Below are 9,464 nucleotides of genomic sequence, written 5' to 3' on the forward strand. Positions count from 1 at the left end.
TCTCAAAATCTTATGGAACCACACACTAGCACAACTAGGCCTATGACACAACTTTTCTTTATATGGGCACAAAATGGCCGACACAATGTCTCTCAGCTAAGCTACACAGAGCTAGGCCTATGACACAGCTTTTCTTTATATGGGCACAAAATGGCCGACACAATGTCTCTCAGCTAAGCTACACAGAGCTAGGCCTATGACACAGCTTTTCTTTATATGAACACAAAATGGCTGACACAATGTCTCTCAGCTACACCTGCTCTTTGAACACACACACACACACACACACACACACACACACACACACAGGCCACACACTCTCAGCTCAACAACATATATCACAAACTCAGTTCAATGCAAATAAAACCTTATATCAAACTACAAAAAAAGAACACACACACACACACACACACACAAACACACACACACCAAGTCAAATAATTTTCATTTGTCACAGCAAGAGAAAGTTTTCATCTCAAAATCTGGTTGAACCACACACACACACACACACACTAGCAGAGCTATGACTGGTGTACATTCAAAGAGCAGATATAGCTCTGTCACAAAGCCACACACACTCAGCTCAAGTACATATTACAAACTCAGTTCCATGCAAATAAAACATGATAGCAAACTACAAAAAACACACATAGCAGTTTTCATCATCAAGTCCAATAATTTTCCCTCTTCACACAGCAAGAGAAAGTTTTCATCTCAAACCAAACACTAGCACAGCTTTGCCTATGACACAGCAACACCTGCTCTTTGAATGCACACAAAAGCCACACACACACTCAGCTCAACATCATATCACAAAATCACTTCTATGCAAATAAAACCTTGTAACTACAAACACACACACAGACACACACACATACACACACACACTAGCAGAGCTATGACTGGTGTACATTCAAAGAGCAGATATAGCTCTGTCACAAAGCCACACACACTCAGCTCAAGTACATATCACAAACTCAGCTCCATGCAAATAAAACCTGATTTAAAACTACTAAAAAGCACACACACATGCAACAACTCATTATCAAGTCCAATAATTTTCCTTTAACACACAACAAGAACAGGTTTTCCTCTCAAACCAAACACTAGCACAGCTTTGCATATGACACAGCAACACCTGCTCTTTGAATGCACACAAAAGCCACACACACTCAGCGACATACATCATAAGCTTAGTTTCATGCAAATAAAACATGATAGCAAACTACAGAAAACACACACACATAGCAGTTTTCATCATCAAGTCCAATAATTTCCCTTTTTCACACAGCAAGAGAAAGTTTTCATCTCAAAATCTGGTTGAACCACACACACACACACACACACACACACACACGCAAAGCTATGACTGGTGTACATTCAAAGAGCAGATATAGCTCTATAAAAAAGCCACACACACTCAGCTCAAGTACATATCACAAACTCAGTTCCATGCAAATAAAACCTTATATCAAAATACACACACACACACACACACACACACAAAAAATGCAATTATTCATCAAGTCCAATAATTTTCCTTTTCCACACAACAAGAATAAGTTTTCCTCTCAAACCAAACACTAGCACAGCTTTGCCTATATCTGCTCTTTGAATGCACACAAGCCACACACACACACAGCTCAACAACATATATCACAAACTCAGCTCCATGCAAATAAAACCTTATAACTACAAAAAAAAAAAAAAAAAAAAAAACACACACACACAAGTGAAATAGTTTTCATTTGTCACAGCAAGAAAAAGTTTGCCTCTCAAAATCTTATGGAACCACACACTAGCACAACTAGGCCTATGACACAGCTTTTCTTTATATAGGCACAAAATGGCCGACACAATGTCTCTCAGCTAAGCTACACAGAGCTAGGCCTATGACACAGCTTTTCTTTATATGGGCATAAAATGGCCGACACAATGTCTCTCAGCTAAGCTACACAGAGCTAGGCCTATGACACAGCTTTTCTTTATATGGGCACAAAATGGCCGACACAATGTCTCTCAGCTACACCTGCTCTTTGAATACACACACACACACACACACACAGGCCACACACACTCAGCTCAACAACATCTCACAAACTCAGTTCCATGCAAATAAAACCTTATATCAAAATACAAAAAAGGACACACACACACACACAAACACACACATGCATCAAGTCAAATAATTTTCATTTGTCACAGCAAGAGAAAGTTTTCATCTCAAAATCTGGTTGAACCACACACACACACACACACACACACACACACACACACTAGCAAAGCTATGACTGGTGTACATTCAAAGAGCAGATATAGCTCTGTCACAAAGCCACACACACTCAGCTCAACAACATATATCACAAACTCAGTTCCATGCAAATAAAACCTGATATCAAACTACTAAAAAGCACACACACCTGCAACAACTCATCATCAAGTCCAATAATTTTCCCTCTTCACAAAGCAAGAGAAAGTTTTCCTCTCAAACCAAACACTAGCACAGCTTTGCATATGACACAACACCTGCTCTTTGAATGCACACAAAAGCCACACACACTCAGTGACATACATCATAAGCTTAGTTTCATGCAAATAAAACATGATAGCAAACTACAAAAAACACACATAGCAGTTTTCATCATCAAGTCCAATAATTTTCCTTTTTCACACAGCAAGAGAAAGTTTTCATCTCAAAATCTGGTTGAACCACACACACACACACACACACACACACACACACACACACACACACACACACACACACTAGCAAAGCTATGACTGGTGTACATTCAAAGAGCAGATATAGCTCTGTCACAAAGCCACACACACTCAGCTCAAGCACATATCACAAACTCAGTTCCATGCAAATAAAACCTTATCAAAATACACACACACACACAAAATGCAATTATTCATCATCAAGTCCAATAATTTTCCTTTTCCACACAAGAGTAAGTTTTCCTCTCAAACCAAACACTAGCACAGCTTTGCCTATATCTGCTCATTGAATGCACACAAGCCACACACACTCAGCTCAACAACATATATCACAAACTCAGTTCCATGCAAATAAAACCTTGTAACTAAAAAAAAAAAAAAAAAAAACCCACAAGTGAAGTGAAATAACAAGTGAAATAATTTTCCTTTGTCACAGCAAGAAAAAGTTTGCCTCTCAAAATCTTATGGAACCACACACTAGCACAACTAGGCCTAAGACACAGCTTTTCTTTATATGCACACAAAATGGCCGACACAATGTCTCCCAGCTAAGCTACACAGAGCTAGGCCTATGACACAGCTTTTCTTTATATGGGCACAAAATGGCCGACACAATGTCTCTCAGCTAAGCTACACAGAGCTAGGCCTATGACACAGCTTTTCTTTATATGGGCACAAAATGGCCGACACAATGTCTCAGCTAAGCTACACAGAGCTAGGCCTATGACACAGCTTTTCTTTATATGGGCACAAAATGGCCGACACAATGTCTCTCAGCTAAGCTAGCGGGCTAGCAAGGCTAGCGTTCCATTCAAATAAAACCTAATCTACTCGACTAAACACCATCAAAACACTTTAAAATTCATCACACGTCGATGGTAATGCCTTTTCTACAACTTAATAAATGTTTCAAGCCAACCACTTGTATCTCAGAAGTTAAGATTATCAAATAAAAGTTAGCTTTACATGTAAAGCTAAACGCCAGTAGGCCTCAGGCCTAGGTTAGCGCGCTAAGCTAGCGCTAGCTAGCGCTAGCTTAGCGCGCTAATCCAATCGACCAAATGCCATCTAAACACTTTAAAATTCATCTCACGTCGATGGTAATGCCTTTTCTATTTCTTAATAAATGTTTGAAGTCAACCACTTGTATCTCAGAAGTTAAGATTATCAAATAAAAGTTAGCTTTACATGTAAAGATAAACGCCAGTAGGCCTCAGGCCTAGGTTAGCGCGCTAAGCTAGCGCTAGCTAGCGCTAGCTTAGCGCGCTAATCCAATCGACCAAATACCATCAATAAACTTTAAAATTCATCTCACGTCGATGGTAATGCCTTGTCTATGTCCTAATAAATGTTTCAAGTCAATCACTTGTACCTCAGGAGTTGAGATTATCAAATACAGGTTAGCTTTGCATGTAAAGCTCGACGGCCCCTCCATCAAAACTCACCAAAAGCACAAGCAAACAGCACAATGCAAAGTACACAATCACTCTCTGAAATATAACATTTAAATTACCTGTGTTATCATCAACCATAGCCTCATATTAGCACAGAGTTCAAACAATAGGCTAACGTTAAGCTAACAGAGATGAAAACAGGTCTTACCTCTTAGTCTGTGAGAAGAAGTGGGGGGGAGGGACACAGACGCAGGCGGCTTTTATACGCAGCCCCCCCTGCGCCCCTCCCGATCTCTTTTTCAAATCAAAACAAGATGGATTACCATAGCACTGGTCATGTAAATACCTACTACATAATGTAATTGTAATTTAAAAAAAAAAAGTAATAATAATTATTATTTAGTAACTATTATTTTGTTAATAATAATTGATAATAATATTGTTAATAATATATATTATATGATATTATATTATAGTTATTATACTCTATTTTATTATTATTATTATATATTACATTATGCCTGTCTGTGGATACTTCCTCTACCTCTTTTTTTACCATGGACTCTGGTGTGAAGAGGCAGACACTTGGCACTAATTAGGCCCCTGCTGTCTAAAGTAAAATACTGACAGCTTTCAAACCTACGCCGATGGAAAGAGGACAAAAATTCCTACAAAAATATGATATTTTGGTGTAGATTTGAACAAGTTTGTGGCTGCTGTGCAGACTTTTTTACCCTTTTTGACACTGGTGTGTTCTGTTCTGCACTCTGCCTGATCATGTGACTCACTCTAGCTGCTTGCACATTCCCCTATACATACCCATTATAAGCTCCCAGAGGGAGCAGAAAGCACACTCAAACTTAAATTGTCATAGCTCAAAAATGGTAAAAGATAGCAAAATCATGTAAATACAAGATTTATAGATCCAAGTCTTGTGACTCGTTTAAACCCTGAAAAACGTCTGTAACTCAAACTATGTCCGAGCGGCGTTACTTCAAACGGGTGTGGGTTTTTATGGATTTCTCCATTGGATTGAATGTGGATTTCTCTGTCTGCCTGCATTTTGGTCTGATTATGACACAGTTGCTCATGTATTAGCGCAGTACTCATGTCACTCACACACTAGGATGTCCTGGGCCTTTCAAAATAAAAGCCCAAAACTCTTTCCAACTGAAAGCACAGAAAAATACCCTTACAAATGGGAAACATGGATAAATTGTCTGCACTTCAATGACACAAACATCGTGGCGGACCGGCACCGGTGCGAGGGCCGACCAACGCTGCTTGCAGCTTTAATTTATTCTTATATTTAGTGTTAAAATCTTATTTTTCGAGATGAGATAGTGGGATGAGATAATTCCAGTTGTTTCCAGTGCAGTTTCAGGGAACAATTATGAATATGTTGAAACGAGGAAGAAAAATCCCACAATCCAGACAAGGACACTTGATTTAGGAAAAACAAATCCGGAAACAAGCTGATTAGCATTGCAAACAAGTGTGGCTGACAGATTATTTCACTTCTTCCCAAAATTCTGACACTGAGTATGAGACTAAATGACTTAGACAGACGTTGGTCCAGTCCCAGGTTTCTGTTTATGCTATGCTGGGTGTCCTTTGCTGTGAGAGGCTGCTGGCAACTGTCCAAACCAGGGCACAGGACCTTCACACTGCAAAACCTGCGTCACGCTTACCCAACCCACAATGAACCATTAGTGTTTACCTGACATCAGTGCAATGCTAATGCAACATGACCTGCAGGCTGAATGCACACAAATTTGTCTTGGCAAGGCAACCAGAGCTATAATTAAATAGTGAATGCACAACTTTGAGGAACCTGACCATGCTGTATCTCCTGGAAGTTTGTAAACCCGTCACGGCCAGTGGTAAATAAAGATTTGTCTTCCTGCTAAATTGTTGAGTCAGCTCTTGTAGCAGCAGTGCAGCAGCAGCCCTCGCAGCGGGCGAGCCGTGTATCTGTCAGAGCGTTGCTGACAGTAACACTGCTATTTGGCTTAGCTGTGGTGGGCTCTGTGTCCACACTAATTCCACTAACTGCTATCTGTTTATCTGTGGCCTGAGGAGGTAGAACCACACAGAAAACATTTGACCTGTGTGTCCTGTGTGTGTCCTGGTAGCCATGTGGGCATGATGATGATACAACAGGGGAGGCTGGCAGGAGTTACTCTGCACTTCCTGCTTCTCTCCTTTCCTTCTCCCCTCCCTTTTCATCCCTTTTGACCTCTTTCCCTTTCCCTCACTCCCTGTAATCCTCACCTTCATTCTGTCCCTCTCGTTCCTCCCTCTCCCATTTCTCTCTTCCATCACCTCTGCACAAGCGTATCATCTATTACTCTCTCCTCTCCACGTTCTCAGTCCCTCTCAAGGACCCTGCTGAGTGTACAAACGGCCGTGATGGCCCCTAATCAATTAGAGCTAGCTTTCAAAGAGCCCTTGACCTTGTGTTTGTGAAAGGCCTGGAAAAACAGCAGGGTTTCCCCCACTGTTTCAGCATGACAGTGACAGTAATGCTAAATACTATGCTCACATCTCAAGCTGATGAATATAGTCATGCTCTGTCAGAGCAGTTTCATTACGCATGCTGTTTCCTCCAGGAGCCAGACAGTGTACGTTTCATTTAAGTCACAATGTCCCTGCATTAGTTTGTTTTGTAATGCACCAAAATGTCTATCAGAATTGACATTCGTGAAGAAAGGTTTTCTGATGAAGATCAAGCAATCTGCTTCACCATATTTTTGTAGGTGTGATTCGTGAAACTGTTCTGAAAATGAATTAAAATGACAACAAACTCTTTCACTCTGAGTTTTAAATTAAATTGAAATCACAATTTCCCTGAATTATTTTGTTTTTGGGATGCTCAAAAAGCTCTTCCAAAATTGGCAATCATGATGAGCAAAGCTCTCCAAAGATGATGACAAACAATGTTGGATTGGCAGTTTTATAGGTGTGATTCATAAATCTATTCTGAACACTGATTTACAGTAAGTCAGTTGTAACAAATTTGTTCCACTGCATTATGTATCTTACATTATAATGTTTAAAGCAACTTTTATGCAAAATGATTGCCATGTCAGCTGAGCTCATGTGTTTTTGTTTGCTCTCCTTGCACAGAGATGGAGGGGCCCAGATCAAGTGGATGAAACCTTTGTGGACAAATATTAACATGGTGAAAGCTGTGACTACTGCTGCTGCTTCATTCTCACTGAAGGACAATCTGTTTACAATGGACGTTGAAACTGGGCGCCGTTACGTGTGTTGAACTCTGGACTTTGAGTAAGACGGCGAACATGTTGGCTACAAGCCCCACCCTCATCTTATTTCTGTACACAAACCCATGGTGAAGCACTTGTTTTTTGCAAGTCACACAGCACTGCTCACACACTGGTTTGCTCTTATGCAAGACATAGTTTGTGTAGATAAACTCCAGGAGTTGGCCAAAGAGACTGAAGAAAGCTCACGATTTGCACTATTCTTACCTGAGTACTTTGTTAAAAAAAAAAAAAACTTGTAACATACCCTTGTAAACAACTACACTTTGCATAAACTTGGTTCTATATTGTGTTATTATTTTATATGTAGATAATGAGCTCGTCTGTGTGGTTTATTCAGTATTTTACTGGCTGCAATGACATCAATGCTTCATGTAATATAGTTAAGAAGCCTGAGCTGTTGATGGAAACTGCCTATTTATATTGGATCCCCTGTGTTATATTTATTTACGTTCATTGCTGCTGTCTTTTGTGCAGATAAAAAAAAAAACAAAAAAAAAAAACACGTTGCATTCACTTGAGCTGGGGAAATAATTTTCTCTGTCAACAGCCTTGAGGGGAAGTCAGGAAATTACATGCAAAACATGTTCACACTGAATCCTATTCTCCAGGCGCCACGATACTCGGCTGTTTTTGGCTTGTTCTTTTCTCATTCGGGACCGCCCTCCAAATTATCAGGAGTCATTCACATGTGTATCTGACAAACCAGGGGGGTGCAACACATTTTTATGCTGTTGGGGGGGGGTAAAGGGGGAAAAGGACCATTTTCAGTGCAGCATCCAAGGTAGTAACTTAGCAACAGCAATCTTTATTTAGAGCTTTAAATGTCCTAGTGTGGGTCAAGCTCTGCCAGTTCCCATTGGGGAGTGTGGTGTGATGTGAGCGCAGTGATCCTCTGGTTCCCATAATTGGTTGTAGATATATTAGCGATGGAAATTCCAGAGGCAGACATTACCTTAATCAATACAAGTAAGCAAACTGTACTCACAAAATATTTTCACACCACCATTTGATGAGGTTTATGCATCTCCAGGCGCTTTTTTTTTAAATTTGATCAGACAACTCCCTGAAGGCAGCGGCGCCCCTATCTTTTAACCTGTCATCGCGGGTGTATAATGTGACGCACATATGGCAGCAGAGTTTTAAATTATTCAAAAACTAATTGCACAGACGCAGCGTGTCATTTTCCTTGGATGTGCGGTGACAAACCAAGTGGCTGCTGTGCATGTATTAGGGAGCAAATTTGAGGGGAGGACTCCTTCCCCCGAGTAACAAACACTTGGAAAACGAGTGAGCACAGCCAACAGCGAGATCCTGCTGCAGAGAGCTCAGCCTCCACTGTCCTGCACTCTGATGCTCACCTCCATCCTCTGCAGTCATCTCACACTCTCACCTAATTCTACACAATTTTCGGAGAGATAACCTAACCGTTTCCCAGGGCCGGAGTTGTGTGCCAGCGGAGTGGTACACATCAATCAGCAGAAACAAAGAATCTGTCCTAGGGCACCTTTCACATCACTTCCATGCATGATTGCACTTATCTGTATTCGCCTGGTGACCAGCAAAGGGTAGTGTGTATCTGTGTGCCCGCTTGGGAGGGTCATTTGAGGAGGGAAGGGGGTCAGACCGCATGACCCCTGCTGTCAAACATGATGAATTTATGGCGAGAACTGCGGAGAAAGCAATGAGTTGCTCTGCCGCCGTCCACCTTATTAAACTGAAACAAATCCCCCCGTCGGAGTGTACGCTTCCTTTCCAGCACACAGCCAGCGTGGTGGAAAGCTCCTCGCTGAAGGTTAAGAGATGTCCCTCAAGCTGTCACATGGCCATCTGTCATGATCATTTAAGCTCTGGATCATTTAAGATAGACAGCGAAGACAAACTGAATCTCTATCAGTGTTACGACTGTAAAACTATTTATTTCTCCCATGTCATGCAAATAAAAAGTTAAGAATCCGCTGTGTCTTGCCTGTTAAGTACATACCTGCAGTATCAGTCAAACCTAACGATGTTGACAGCACCACCAAACACGGACAGCTCGGCTTTCTTGATCTCCCGCTGT

The 9,464-nt window shown here is 41.0% G+C and overlaps 1 protein-coding gene across 1 annotated transcript in view; it reads left to right on the forward strand.

The window, feature by feature from the left end:
• sema4gb (sema domain, immunoglobulin domain (Ig), transmembrane domain (TM) and short cytoplasmic domain, (semaphorin) 4Gb) overlaps positions 1-7,641 on the forward strand; it is a 56,096-nt gene extending 48,455 nt beyond the window's left edge. The window contains exon 16 of the mRNA XM_030078580.1: positions 7,245-7,641. The gene's annotated coding sequence lies outside the window, so the exon portion shown is untranslated. The remainder of the gene's footprint in view (positions 1-7,244) is intronic.
• Positions 7,642-9,464: the final 1,823 nt, after the last annotated feature.

Source organism: Myripristis murdjan, chromosome 19 (assembly GCF_902150065.1).
Source record: "Myripristis murdjan chromosome 19, fMyrMur1.1, whole genome shotgun sequence".
Taxonomy (NCBI): Eukaryota; Metazoa; Chordata; class Actinopteri; order Holocentriformes; family Holocentridae; genus Myripristis; species Myripristis murdjan.